Consider the following 15,722-nt stretch of genomic DNA (forward strand, 5'->3'; position numbering starts at 1 on the left):
TAGGTGTAAGCTATCACGCCACCCTAATTGAAAAACTTCTGACAAGGGTTAAACGTTCCGTACTCATGCCTGTATCCTGTAAATTGTTGTATGTTATTACGCTCAGTGCCAAAAGTGACGTATTTATGGCTCTTGATCTCAAAATCATATCCAGTGTTGGATACAGGTTATCCTTTGAAACTTTCTATTTTATTTTCATAGCAAATAAAATATATAAACTTAGGCCATTGGTAAGTGAAATAAAGTTAAGTATTTTATTTATATAAGATCTTATTTAAATGAACAAATTATAATTTTCATTTATTTTTCTCATATTCTTTTATGAACAGTGCAAATGAGTTCAACACTATTATACTTTTCTATAAACGCTACACTTTATTGTTGGCGACGCCTGACGTTTCTAATTTTCAGTTAAATGTGTTCTTTTATTAGTTTTGCTATTTTCTTTATTAACAAAAAATGTTATGTGAGATTATTTTTTCATACGAAATTTACTATTGACATACACATGATAAATATATAAATGTAAATAATTCGAATATAAAAAAGTAATAATTCACATTGCCTCAAACAAGTGACTATCTTTAAAAAATAAGTATTTTCAAAAAAAATTATACGGTGATTCAATCAAATACGTAAAGGTTAAGTCAAAACACATTTAAAAATATACGTATTCTTCTCAATTATTCGAATCATGATGACATTAGATTTTTTTTTTTGGAAAATCCTCTTTATTCCCTTTATTACCATCACCCCACTCAATACTCACCCTCGAATTTAAAAGGTGTGAAGTACAAAAAGTTGTTATTCAATCATTAATTAATTACAATTCAACATAATACTGCGTTAATACTGATAGGATAAAACCCTGTCAATAATAAGAGACCATCCCAATGCAATTTGTGACATTAATGTACTAATTAAATTATACACTAAATATTGCATGAAAGTTCGTTGTGATCTCGTTAGTAATTCGAGACTGATTGCCGACAGTCATACATTTAGGTAGAGATTATAACGATGTGTCCAAATTACCAACATAAGCAATTAAGGCCATTTTACTTACTAATTATATCAAAGACTTTCACTCGTGGAGACAATTACATTGAAATAAAAAACACACCAATTTCAGTAGAGATATGGCTGAAAACTATTTAACACCTGGGACCCCCTCATAAAAAATAAAAGTCCTATGTCTGTGATCACATCGCAGGACCTCGAGGCACAGTCAGTCCATTCTGCAGGCATCCAGAGCGCAACCCCAGAAAATTTAAAACAGACATTTTCATCTCGTCTGCTCGTGATCACGGTTGTTGCAAAGTAACCAAAACGTCGGGAGTATGTAGTTTAAAATAGTTCATTCGAAAATATTAGTTCCAATTTACTTAAGGGCACTTATGATTACAGTTATAAAACACCTTAAAAATTTTGATACATGCAACATGAATCTTTTATGCATAATTTCAATTTTCAATAAAAAAAAAAACAACTATAACTAAACGTTCAAAGTATCTTCAATTCTCGTATTCGTCATTAAAGTTCATCGAACTTAATATCTCGCTCTTACGCTTATTACCAAATATGCGTAGTCAGTTGAAATAAACTTATATAATGAGAAAATTCGACGAATTATAAAATTTAATGTTTTTCAGTTCTGTGCAAAGATATAGAAAAAAATTAAATATTTTTTCTTAAAGATGACTGTTACGAAACTCAGAAGAAAACTTATTAATATATATGTTGTCATTGTTTGATTACTAATTATTGAGTATGTTACATACACGCTACATATTATAAAATAAATGAACATCGCCGGGGCACCATCGTTGTATGGATAAAATACATATAACGAGTGACGCCGCTGACTCCGCCGAAAAAACACCAAGCCGTGTGAACCAGAAGATTCCTGATACCACACAAGCTATGGAATGGCATTGCTATCCTAACATAATGTAGTCCTAGGTATAGGTTATAAGTTTTAATATGTAATTTTTATTATAATATACATATAACTTGTAAGTTAGTTTCGTAGTTTTCCTGGAACCTCCGGTTGCCACCTTATATAATTAGTACTTGGTACTAGTATTTGATATGTTGTTATGATTTGTCGACTAATTGTTTAGCAAATAATAATTTTATTTTCAATTTTGCTTAAATAATAAAAATATCGAAATGGTATAATTTTAAAGTAAGCATGTAAGCTTCAGACAATTTTTTCATTTCGATTCATCATATAATAAAAACTTTCAAAAGCCTATACCTTGCTACAAAATTAATTCATAAAAGCTAGGACTAAAAACTAAAACCCGGCTTTTAAAGTAACGAACAAAGAGATCGAATTAAAATTAATATATAAATAGCCAACAGAAGCCAATAACTCACGAAAGTGAAATATTTTCTCAGACTCAAAAGTATTAAATTTGTTTATTAACTTAGTGTTTGTAAAGTAACAAAGAAAAAATATATTATCCTCACTACTGTGTCATACATAAAAACTATTATAAAAAATGAGGTTATAAAGCGAGATGTTTGTAATTTGTTGACGTTACCAAGATAAAGATTTTGGAAAAGCAAGTCTAGAAAAATAAAAGTTAAATTTAAATAATATGTTACAAATCGATAAAAGTTCCATCATAACAGACCTGATGTTCCTAAATGTATGCCTTAAATACAAGTATGCCTAATATATTCGAGGAATTTTATGAATAACTACAGCTAATATACCATTAACTACAAAATGTATAGTATATAAACATTTATATAATTTTAATACTTCAAAAAACTATTTCTTTTTTTAAATTATCTTAATCTTGTTTAAAGATATTTTTATCTAACAATTTAGATGATTAACAATCCTTAAAAGAGTATTTTTAGGATGGATACAATATCTTTTATCAAACTGTGTAACACACATTTTAAACTATTTGAACATTGTAAGAAATATTCAATGTTTTATTTTGTAACGTCAAAATATTTTAAATTAAGGTAAATGGCTGATACTTTAGACGAAAGCAGGCTCTTTAAATGAGTTTAGAAGTGCCCCCTTGTTATAATCTTATGAGACCTTTTGACGTTGAATATAGCATACTTTTGGCCAATTCTTATATATATTTTGTTAAATAAATTTTTTGTACGACGCTATATTACTTTAAATAAGGGAAACATTTTGAAAGACTCTATTATATGTAAAATAATTAATTTCATACATTTTAAAATACATTATACACCTTATATGATACGATACCATACGGTGGCACTTTAAATATACTTCTTTTCAACTATATTATTTCCCGTAAAAATAAATTATGTAAAAAGAAACACGCATCAAAATCTTATATGAAGTCTGATGCAGTCAATGACTGATCCTCATTCATTTCTGTATTGGTTAATGAGCACATGAGCACACTTTAAGCTCATTTACCTGCCTTTACTGATAATCCTAATAAATATCAGAAAAGTCCTGTGTTCATTAATTTCTTTACAGATGAATGAACACAGAACAGCGTAAACAAACGTTACTTATGTGTTAAATACAACCTAGACTTATTTAATAATTTACAATAACAAAAACAGTTCCAAAGAACAAATAACATTTAGAACTTACTTTTTTATAAAATTTATTTTGCACAGTACTTTCCGAATATCCACAAAAAAATTCACTATACACAAATAGAACACACGCGTGCATTAAATTACAACGTCACTTTAATGCCGCCGACAACATTCAAATTGTATCCGCCGTATAACTATTTTGTCGAGTGACGTGATCGTCGAGACACGTCCCAGCCTCCGCACGAACTGGAGACATCTAAAAATCTGAGTCCTGGAAGCTTATTGCATTGCCTCTCTATGTCGGAGCTTCACTGTTAAGATGAAACTAACAAAATTCAATCGTAATGCCAATGACCAAGGGTCGAATGTATGTGTAGTTGAGATAAAACGTTTTGGTTTCGAATATCGTAGATAGGGGAAGAAGCACAGATGTTGCGCGCATGCGATTTCCAACAGAGCGCACATAGACGCAGCTAAGTGTTTTTATTTGTGAGTGTAACTGAACGACAACGCTACATTGTGTGAGTCAGTTCTGGACACTATTGTTGCGAATAAGTGTTTGTTCATATCCTCCCTAGAGGCAAATAGTTATGCTCGTTCTACAACTTTTAGACCGCTAAGAGGTATTTTATAGAAATGAATGTCAGAACAATACCATGCGTTATAACTTAAACGTTTTAAACATTTGTTATTATAAAAACGAAATATATGTGTAATGAAGAAAATTATGATAACTTCTATATGGTTTCAATAAGTTATCAGTACTGTTTACAAACAAAGAAGCACATAAATAATCATTATTAATGAAGTTCTCGACATTTCTAAATATTATATAACTTATTTATTGTTAAAAAAAAAACGAAATGGACACGGTGCAAAGAGTTAAATATTTTATTTCTAAAATTCTCAAATAATATTTAAAACATATCATGTTTAGTTAGCAAAAAAGAATAAAATATAAGAATCGCATTTCACGTTATATATCAACTTGACACCATCTGTCATTTTCAGGATTTTGAACGTGGAATCTTTAGGTTAACGAACGACAGACGTAACTCGATCCGCCAGAGCTTGAGATAAACAAATTATTATTAGAAACTACTATTTGATAGGAAATTATACACTGGTCTTGTTTTTGTTTTAGAGTTCCATTAAATAATTTAATGTTATATATATATTTTTAAATGAAATATAATACACATAAAGTCATAATAAAATCTTTTTATTTTAAAATGTTGAATTGAAAACTTGTGTCTGAAAGTTTATAAGCAAAAATTAAGTTAAAAATCTGCACATGTATCTCAATTCTCAAGGTTTATATGAAGGTTAAAAATTCAAGAAAAAATATTAAGTTAAAATGTTAAGAAACAAATCTAAGAAATAATGGATCCACAAGTTATCGAGTTGTAAAATAACAAACCATGGCATAAGTCCAAGAGGAGTTGAAGATATCGACCATCTACCTAGACCCAAGACTGAGATAAAACAATCGATAAAAAATGCTAAGCCATGTCTCTCGGGTGAAATTATTACTGCTGTGTTAAGATAGCTTAGGCTCACGTTCAAATGTATCACTACAGCGTCTTAGACAAGTGATTAGATTTGTACTAGAATTCGTTTTTATGTGCATTTATTATATTAAATGTGTAAAATTCAAGTAAAACACGTCGTACATTTGTATGTAAATACATTAAATTAGTATCATTTACGAATTACCTCATGTAGTAATTAATAATTCAAGGAGACAGACAAGAGACGAAACTTTTCAGCATTCCAAGGATTTCCGTGTGATTATGTTTTACGATTTCCATTTTCATTACGTATCTGTACCTGTGTAGTTTGATAATAATTTAACATACCAGTTTTTAAACTTCTAAGAACTTTCGATAGTTATTTTATTTGTTTTATCCGAATCCATATAATTTGAAGACGTTTCATGGGGTGTCGTAAATAGTTTGCGAAGACTTAAGTTATGTGAAGTAAAATTTTTCAGAATGGCTTATTTATGTTTTCAGAGTGCAGAAATTTTATGTGAACATTGAACATAGAATTTTTAAATCTTTGTTCAGACTTATTCCAATATAGAAAAGTTATTTGTATTCATCAAATAAATAAATAATTATTGTATTGAAATACATTTTTTTAATTTTTATTTCAACATATTATATTTACTTAGTAAAACCATTATACATTCTGAAATGCTGTATCAACGTTTCAAATGACATTACCGAACACAGACATTACGTATGTATATTCATTATTATCGATTGTTTGTTGTGCTGAGGTATCGTGATTGGGAGAACGGTTGAATAAACACCAACACGCATACCATTTGCATACCATATGGAATACCAATTGGTCAAAGTCTTTGTATAATGGCTTAATACACCAAAAACGATATAAAGGTAACGTTTAAAGGATCCTTAATTGAAAAATATCAATAGAAACTTAAATAACACACATTTGTTTTTAAAATCTCATTTAAGTTAAAGCCAAATAGCATTCTTAATATTTTTTATCTTTCTTTACTGTGTCTGTAATATATGTATAAAGGAATAGTAATAATATAGTTTAAAATTAAATATACACATATCTCTTCTTGCAGACACCAAAATCATTAAGTATGAAGGTAAAACAATATCTGGAGGATATTAAATTTCTAGTCGCTGACAGTAGCTTTGCTCAGGGCCCGAGTCTAATCCCTGTGCTGTGGAGGCTAGATAACGGTCGACTTTTCGCTTTCATTTGCATCAATGTTACGATCTGTAATCATGAACAGTCTAATGTTTCAACCTAAAAACCTAAATTATATATTTGAAAATTCATGTAAAAAGTGATACATTTTTACAGAATTCAGTGACTGCTTTAGTGTTGTATAGATTAAGTAACGTAAGTTATTTTCGCAACTGATCCAACTTATGCATAAAGAACGAAAGTGGACAAATCTAAAAGATTGCTTATGCGAAACAGGGATCTGAACTTAAGAAGTCGATATTGTCATGAAGTTTCCTGCTCAACAAACTTCATAAAAATTCTATCGGGCGCTAAAGAGTTTAAGCAAGTTTAAGTTAGACCCGTCAGTGCCATGCCATCCATGTCTTTACCACTGTTATGCCCCTTTTGGTGAATTTCCTCTCAGGTGGATTCAACGGCTTCGATTATCCGCTTACAAAAGTCTTGAGCTCAATTCTCCGCGAACTTGTTTAATTAAACTTTTCGCACTCTTTTTTTCCTTTACGCGGGGAAATAATCTCTTGTTTGGGACAAAGTTCGATGAGACTTCGATTTTATTTCAAAAAGGTTGAAGTTGAGTACGACTATCAATATTTAAAACAAGACGTACTCACATCTAGAATAAAATATACTAGTTTTAAGAAAATGATAGACTTTCATTTATATAATATTTATCAATTAAACAAGTCTAGGGTATTATAAAATTCAACATCCGCATTCTTATGGGAACTACAAATAAAAATAAAACTAAGAATTTTTTCACATATTTTAGATCAAATTCTACTCAACAGACTTCCTTGTTCTAAGTTCCCTCAAGTTTTTGTACTTAGTATTTGCTTTCGATATTCTAGTTTGAGTTCCAATATGGGGAAAAGTAGTCTTGAATTCGCATATTTGGAACAACTTTCTAAAAGTTTTTTCTATCAGATCTTGAATCAATCCTGGAACGGTTTTTAACACGATACACTAATATTTTTTTCCTAATTTGTTGATTTTAAATTATAAAGAAACGAGTGAGAAAAATGTGACTCTTAAATTTTTCCTTTTAAATTTGTACATTCTCGCTTTTGATTTTGTGGCAAGAGGCTTAGTGAGTTTCAGTGTCGTCCTTAAAGAGGGGTGTTTGAAACTGACAGTATTTTGCTAGCTGTACCATGAGTATCACTTAAACAATATCAGTAATATTTTAATCATTAGCACTGATTTATACATTATTTATTAATATATCTGTTTGCATAACTAATTAGTATCATAACTAATTCTATGCTAATATTGAGTTAACGTAATTCTGTGATAAAAATTAAATTGTATGGTGAACGTATATTCTTAAAATTGTACTAAAATTACTACAATACAGAGCGACGAAATTTACAAAATATTCGAGCTTCCGTCGGCTAAACTTTAATAATTTTAGTTGTTCTGGAACTAGTTTGCATAGAAATAAAGCCTGTCAATCATGCACTTGTAATGTTTAGTGACGGTTCATTATTCGTTTCAGAAAATAAATTTGTTTTGGATTTGTATTTAATTTATTTTGCATGAAAATATATATAAATAAGCTCTTCAGCATAATAAAAAAAATATTAAAGACTTAAATTTCCAAGTAGTTGTGAACTTTTAACTATTTGTAATTTTCTTTGAAACTGTCGAATAATCGTAAAACACCTAATTCTATTAAATAGCCTATTTTAAGGGTCCTTGAGGCGTTAATAATAATGAAAAATTTTATACTAAAATTAAATGTTATATAAAGTTGTGAGGGCTATATCAATAATTACTAAATTTCAAGGGTTTCGAGTTCTCTCTGCCAAAGTCTCAAATGGTTGTTCGCTTGGTTTTTTACTACTTTACCGATAGGGAGATTTCAATAAGTGAGTGCTAAATATCGTCACAATTGTCGTTCATCCGCTCGTTTCAGCGATATTGATAACAATAGTAAGTACATTCTGCTGAAGGTGATTTTGAGACATTGATGTTTTAAATGAAACTAGTATTATTCGGATTTACGAGGTGCCTCGTCTGCCCGTGACACGGTTGCTGCAAAGTAACCGAAACGTCGGGATTATGTAGTTTTTAAATAATAAAATCCACGTAGTAAATCCGAATAACACTAGTTTCATTTAAATGAATACTCGCGAAAATCTTAGATCTCATTATTATTGATGTTTTAAATCTGCTTATCTATTTGACATAATCTCCACACAAATGCCGTAGAAGCGTTCGACATGGAATGAAATCTATTTTCCGTTATTTAATTTTTATTAAAATATTTTACTTTGTTGAATTATAATTATGCTGAAGGAAATACAACTTTTATAATTAAACTACTATATGTATCACTATCTTAGAAACACTCATAATATCTTGTTGCAATCAGAAAAACAGTTAAGAGAATATTATACGTTTTATAAGTTTCTGGAAAATAAATTAAAATTTATATTCACTATCTAGAATTTCAAACATAAAATATAATATGATCGCTATCGATAGTTTGGAATAATATCCAATCAACCAATCGCTAGATAAAATTGTTTTATGCACATCCAATAAACGTGAAAAGCTAATAAAAACTTAAGGAATGTCGAAAATTTCAACTTACTGACTATTAAATTATAATATAATTGATGAAACTCGTTAAACAAGTCAATCTCTCAGACATAAAATGAATCTATAGGTAACATTGACACTTTGGCGATAATAGTTAAAGCTAGACCTTGTAAATATTCCTCAAACATTAAAAATATTAATTGCAATACTTATATTTAATCAAAAAAAAAAAACTTAAATAGAGTTATATTACTTCTTATCTTGAAAGATTATTCAATATAGCCTTCACTTGCGATTTCGCTTGCATGTTTAATTTTAATAGTCATTAAATAGCGAGAGATACCGATTTTTGGGAACAGTGGCCTTAATGTCTGAAAATTAACACATATATATTAAGTTGTATATTGGTGTTTTAATAATGACACACATGCAGTAACTAAATTATTTATATTTTTTAACTTCCTGGCATCGTAACTGATATAGGCGACATTTAAAATTTTATGATCTGATAAAATTTTAATTTTATACATAGAGCTAAACCAGGAGTGTCTTTTCAGCAATTTGCATAATACGTATACCTCTGAAACCGCTTCTTATATTTCGCTGAAGATTGCCTCAGAAGATTTTATAGTGATAACTCTAGTTTAATCCGATAATTATTCGAGATGTGTGTATCGCTCTAGCAATTGTAAACAATTTATTTGACAAAAAACTCGAACCTTAAATACCGTTATGTTTATATGTACATCGCAAATTTAATTAATTAATATGTAATTTCTTACATAAAAATTGGGGCCTAAATTGAAACATAGTGTTAACACTGACTGAAAAACTTAAAATAAGAAAATATTTTCATCTAAATCTGATATTTTTTAGCTTATAATTGTGATTGTATAAAAAAATATATTTAATGTACGTAGAAAAGTATAATATATAGATATATTTCATAATTTTTATTTCGACTATTTTATGGTCTTTGAAGAACATGTGTCTATGCAATCAATGTTAAGAAATTATAAAATTTATGGGAACAGTATATGGAACATCATGTCACAGATCAGAACATCAAAGCATTCGAAGTTGGCGTATAAACATAATTACAATTTGTAAAATGGTTGTTATACTTAAAACTCCGAAAATATTGTTTTCATTTAAATTAATATTCTATCAAGTCTTAGATCTCATTAAGTTAGTACGCCATAAGATAATTTTGCTACTTGCTTTTTGTAATCTCATTTATAAAATGCTGTCCATTTATATCAGTAACAGTTGATCACGTTTTGATTAGACTTAGTCGATGTAACCACTGAATTAATACATAGACTATTCCCGAGAAGCCAGTTCTAACAAAGTTAAATTAGTCAGTAGAGTAGTTTACTAAGTCAGCTGAACTGTTAAATGGCAGATCATTGACAATTACTATTTCTTAAAGGTTATGTATGTCAGTTCTGTACTTCAAGTTATAATATGTTAAGTTATTAGTTAGTCCTGAGACTCCAGTGCGAATATGGTAATTAAATTCCCATTTTTCTTGCATAATGAATATGTATAAACGAGACTGTCATAAAGCTTGGAACGGTTACGATTTCAATGAAAATAATATAACTACTTTGGATTTATGGACTTGTTATTACAGCCAGTAACATATTGATGGTCCTATGATAACAGAAATATGTTATTCCAAGGTAAGTGGTCAATCTGGATTACTTTTGATGGCGTTTTTTTGATACTTCGAAAAATGAAAAGATTTTGTCGTTTATTTTATACATTTTGACAATAACGATGCTATTGGAATATAATTGTAGATTTGATTGCTTGAAAAATCTTAACAGGATGGACTTTATATTATTTTTAATATTTATATTAGCTAGTTACTTTGAATAACATAAAAAAGTAAATGACAAATTCTGCAACTTAAATTATATAGCAATAAAAATAGGATTAAAATATAGGGTTTTCCATTAAGGGCGCTTGATCTTTGAAATGCAAAAAAAAATACATGTAGGAAAGATATTTGCGAAATTTTTTTTTATTTGGAAGGTCTATCGACCCCATTATGTATGAAATATGACATCATTCAAATGACCGCCACGGCTTCAGTTGGTGGCGCGCACACGAAAGGTCCAATTTTCGATGACTCTGGCGCACAAATCGGGCTGTATTTGATCGATGGCGTGGCGTATGTTGACTTTGAGGGCATCGGTGGTTTGCGGCTTGTTGGCATAGACCTGCGACTTAAGAAAACCCCACAAGAAAAAGTCCAGCGGGGTCAAATCGCACGATCTCGGTGGCCAGTTCACGTCGCCTCCGCGCGAGATGACCATGTCCAGAAATTGCTCGTGCAGAACTTCCATCGTAGCGTGTGCTGTGTGGCACGTAGCGCCGTCCTGTTGAAACCACATGTTGTCCAGATCCATATTCTCGATTTCAGGCCAAAAGAAGTTGGTTATCATCGACCGGTATCGCTCACCATTGACGGTGACGGCCACACCATTATCGTTTTCGAAAAAATACGGACCAATCACGCCTCCGGCCCAAAATCCGCACCAAACAGTCACTTTCTGCGGGTGCATTGCCACTTGGTGAACCTCGTGTGGATTGGTCTCGTCCCAAATACGGCAATTTTGCTTGTTGACATAGCCATTCATCCAAAAATGCGCCTCGTCGCTGAAGATGATTTTTTTGCCAAAATCGGCGTCAACTTCCAACTGCTCTAATGCCCAGTCAGCGAACACACGGCGCTGTCTATGGTCATTAACCTTGAGCTCTTGGGTCAGCTGGATCTTGTACGGGTGCAGGCTCAAGTCACAACGCAAAATTCGCCAAGTTGTCGTCTGCGAAAGGCCGAGTTCCTGTGCGAGACGCGGAATTGACTGCCGCGGGTTTTCGAGGACACTGTCGCGCACAGCGGCGATATTCTCGGCAGATCTCGCGTTACGTTGACGCACGGGAACCGGCTGATTGTTAACTGACCCGGTTGACTCGAATTTGTCCACCAATCGACGGATAGTCGACTCGGCAGGACGATCATCGCGACCGTAAAACGGGCGAAGTGCGCGGAACGTTGCTCGAACTGAAGACCCATTTTCATAAAACAATTTTATGATTTGCACGTGCTGCTCGACACTATAACCTGCCATGGTGGTTTGGGAGGACGGAATAAATATAACACACTGCATTTGACAGCTGTCACTCAAACAACATGGCCGCAATCAGCTGTCAAAGTTCAAGCGTCCCTATTGGAAAACCCCATAATAATATCGTGATTCATATAATATCTTTATATATCTTTTATATTATACACATTATATGTATTATATAAAAGCTGCTTTATAAAACATGAATTATTCAATATTCTCGATGTTAACTGTGATTTTTGATTCCTAAGTCTTGGAATAAAAGAATTATCATTCAATTTTTAAAAGTAATTCCTAATAAATTATGAAAAATGCAGGAGGATTTGGATTCATATGTTATTTCGGACGATTAAATTCGAACCATTATTCCTATTCGCTTAAACCTTGCACTCTGCATTTTCTTAAGGCGAAATTCCTTTCAGTTAAAACTGATATTTTAAAATATATCCTCATTCCTTGCTATAGTTATACGATTACAATGTCATTGTTTTACTCGCACTGATTGAATGTCATGTATACATCATGGTTATTCATAATATTGAAATACACTCCAATAGTCAGTTTCACTCTGATTGAGTTGTCTTTATACTTTCATAGCTGCTGTAATTTACCGCGTATAATCCTCAAATTACAGGAATTTAACCGGACCGGCTTGCCTGTTAGTGAATAAAAAAATTGTTTTTCACAGCTTAATCTTGTTATTTTTACATTCCTCCATTAATATTCATTTATTCTTAACGTAATTAGAAAAATATCGATCAAAATTTACTTTTTACGAAATGTTCAAGAGAAGACTAACAATAATTCTTATTGTGAATTTTGCTTTTTTATTCTTGAATTTAAATGATATACAGATTTTCATACAGATAGTTTTTTTTTGGTCTAAATGAGTATAATAGTAGGTATAGTTAGAACTGTTAAACTAGTCGAACAACTAATTTAACTTTGTAAAACTGGCTTCGAGCTCAACATTTTATCGTACATAAACTTTGATCTAAGGAATTGATTTCGAGAATTGGTAAGGTATCAAAACCTATTACTCTGTATTTTACCTGATAATTTATTTCATAAATTAAAATTTTAAATGTAAACAGCTATCCAAGTAACTATAACATTTTACTAATCGATCCTAAAACTAATCTCAAACTATATGTTTATTATAAGTGTAATACAGTAAGCGAAACAAAAACAATGTTAATAAACTTTTTGCTGTTTAAACAACTTATGAGTATTTAAGTCGTATATGTTGTATAAAATAAATTAAATATTTGGAAAGTAAATCTTGATTCAAAAAGTTTAAATCACACATTAAAACTCCGTGGCGTTTGAATTATTGTTTAAAAACGTGGCACTGACACTTCTTAAATGGAATTTGGGAACAAACTATCAAACTAAACGTTACATCCGGCATGATGCATTTAATTTAAAAATATTTTTGATATGCCTTAAGTGCTAAATTTACAAAAAAAATAGATAATCGAATATATACCTTACATAAAACTAATTAAAAGTGTATTTGGTTCACACTTAAAAATACCAAATTAATTATTTTCATTTCTGTCAAAAATAAATATGTTAAAAAAATATTTTTAGTTTTTGACAAAGGCTGGCTGACGAAATTCTACAGCTTTACATATGGTCAATTGTTTTTGGTGCGTTGAAAAATAACATCCCTAGCAAAAAACATTCATCCTGCTTTGGATGTTGTGCTTGTAGTTTAGTAAGTTTATATAATATTTATGTTTTAACATGAAACCAGCTCAAAGCTACTGATTCTATACAACTCTATTCTTTTATTCATGATTAAGACTACACGAATTCTATCTACGAATATTTTTAGTCAGATAGATAGCCAAATAACACGTTAAAATATAAGAAAAAGCCTTCCTGTAATATATACTCCGTAGCTAAGTGTTAATTATATGGCTAATGTCATTTTTTTTTAATTTTAAAACATTCAGTATAATCCTAAAATTCTGATATTTAAGTAAATCTCTTCAAAACGGCTTCACAGGTTTAGCTATAAGGGAACTTATGATCAAACCGTTTTTTAATTTATTTTTTTAAGGCAGATTTAAAAATGAAATATGTATAAAGTAAATAATGCCATAAGAAATTTTAAACCTGAAATGTCTTTTCTAGTTTAACTTGGTTTATGTATTAAAGATCTGTGTCCTTACAGCAAGTTCGCACCATCAATATAAATACGAAACATTTGCATTTCTTCATAGATAAATCTACGCTAATACTCTCAAGTGAAAGAGATGAATTAAGAACTGGGAAGGCTCCTTATGTAATGTGACGACGTAAAAATGCGGTGGAAGTGACGATGTTTCTTTTTTATTTTTTGTATTTTTATATACATATACACAGTCTGGCTTACAATTAAAGACAAAAAAACATCCAAACATTCATTTTGTGATACATGGGTGAAGTTTCATATTATGTTATAACAGCTATTTTATACTCAAATGTTCGTATATCATTATTACATTTAATACTTTTATTTAAAATTATTATTTATATAAATGATTTTAAGTACTGAATTATAATTATTGAAATAGATAGTATCTTCTAAAGGATAAAAATTATCCCGACTAGTATAGATGACTACATTCTATCACGGCTTACATAAAAGGTTAAGATATAATGTTTCCTTTTAAAAATTATTCTTTAGTAATGTAGAGACAAGTTCAGAAGAGTAATAGTAGAATTTTTAAAAAGCAGTTTTATAGAAGTCCGTAATTTTTGAAGACAGAAAGGATATGATGCCGATGGACAGATTTAGGGATTCTTTATGGGTGTCATTACTCAGTGGGAAAGGTATGCCAGATGAGGTCCTACACGAAATCTTTCTGCATTGCAGATATGGAACACCTGTGAAATACGGAAGTTTTGTTCGTTTCTTTAAAACTAAATCTAACTGTTTTATAAGAACGTAATGTCATTTTACTAACAGTTTAAAACTGTGACAATTCAACAATAATAGAAAATAGTTTAAATTATAAATGATTTTTGATTGTATCACTTATCTTCAATTATGTTTTTTTTACTCCATTCTGTACAAATTACAATTAAATATTGTATAGTGTGTTTAGATATTGAAATATAAAATCTATAAGGTTGATAATAAATAAATTTAGAATTTTCAAGCTATTTACTTTCAAAGACGTACTCGAAAGAATGATGGAAGCGACTTTTCCAAGCACAGTTACCTGAAATAATTTCCCAAAAACGTTCCACAGAAATAGTTAGCAGGTTCTTTCAAATTCCTTTTATATAAAGAACTCTCTAAGACCTCGTGAATTTTTTTAAACATAAGTTAATTTCAGAAGCACACGTATATATTAAAATCTTTATAAAAAATATATGATTTTGAATTTTTATGTCATAAGTCAATATTATTCTTTGATAAAACAAAATAAAATCCTTTGTGATAGGTGATATATTCTCGGACATATGCATATTTGAGTACGAATATATTGGCATATCAGTATCAAAAAGAATACTTAATGACTTAAAATTTAACACCCCTTATTTTCTATTTTTCATCACATGTCAAGTTGACACAACAACTACGAGAAATAGAAAACGACTTACATTTCACACCGAGGGTTGACATTTAGCACATTAAAATAAATTGTGTATTATATTGTCATCATATAAATTCTTTGAACTGAAATATGTTTTATTACAGAATAATTAAATGTAAATAACATTAGAGCTTAAAATATGTCTAGTAAAACACGTAAT

Source organism: Danaus plexippus, chromosome 19 (assembly GCF_018135715.1).
Source record: "Danaus plexippus chromosome 19, MEX_DaPlex, whole genome shotgun sequence".
NCBI lineage: Eukaryota > Metazoa > Arthropoda > Insecta > Lepidoptera > Nymphalidae > Danaus > Danaus plexippus.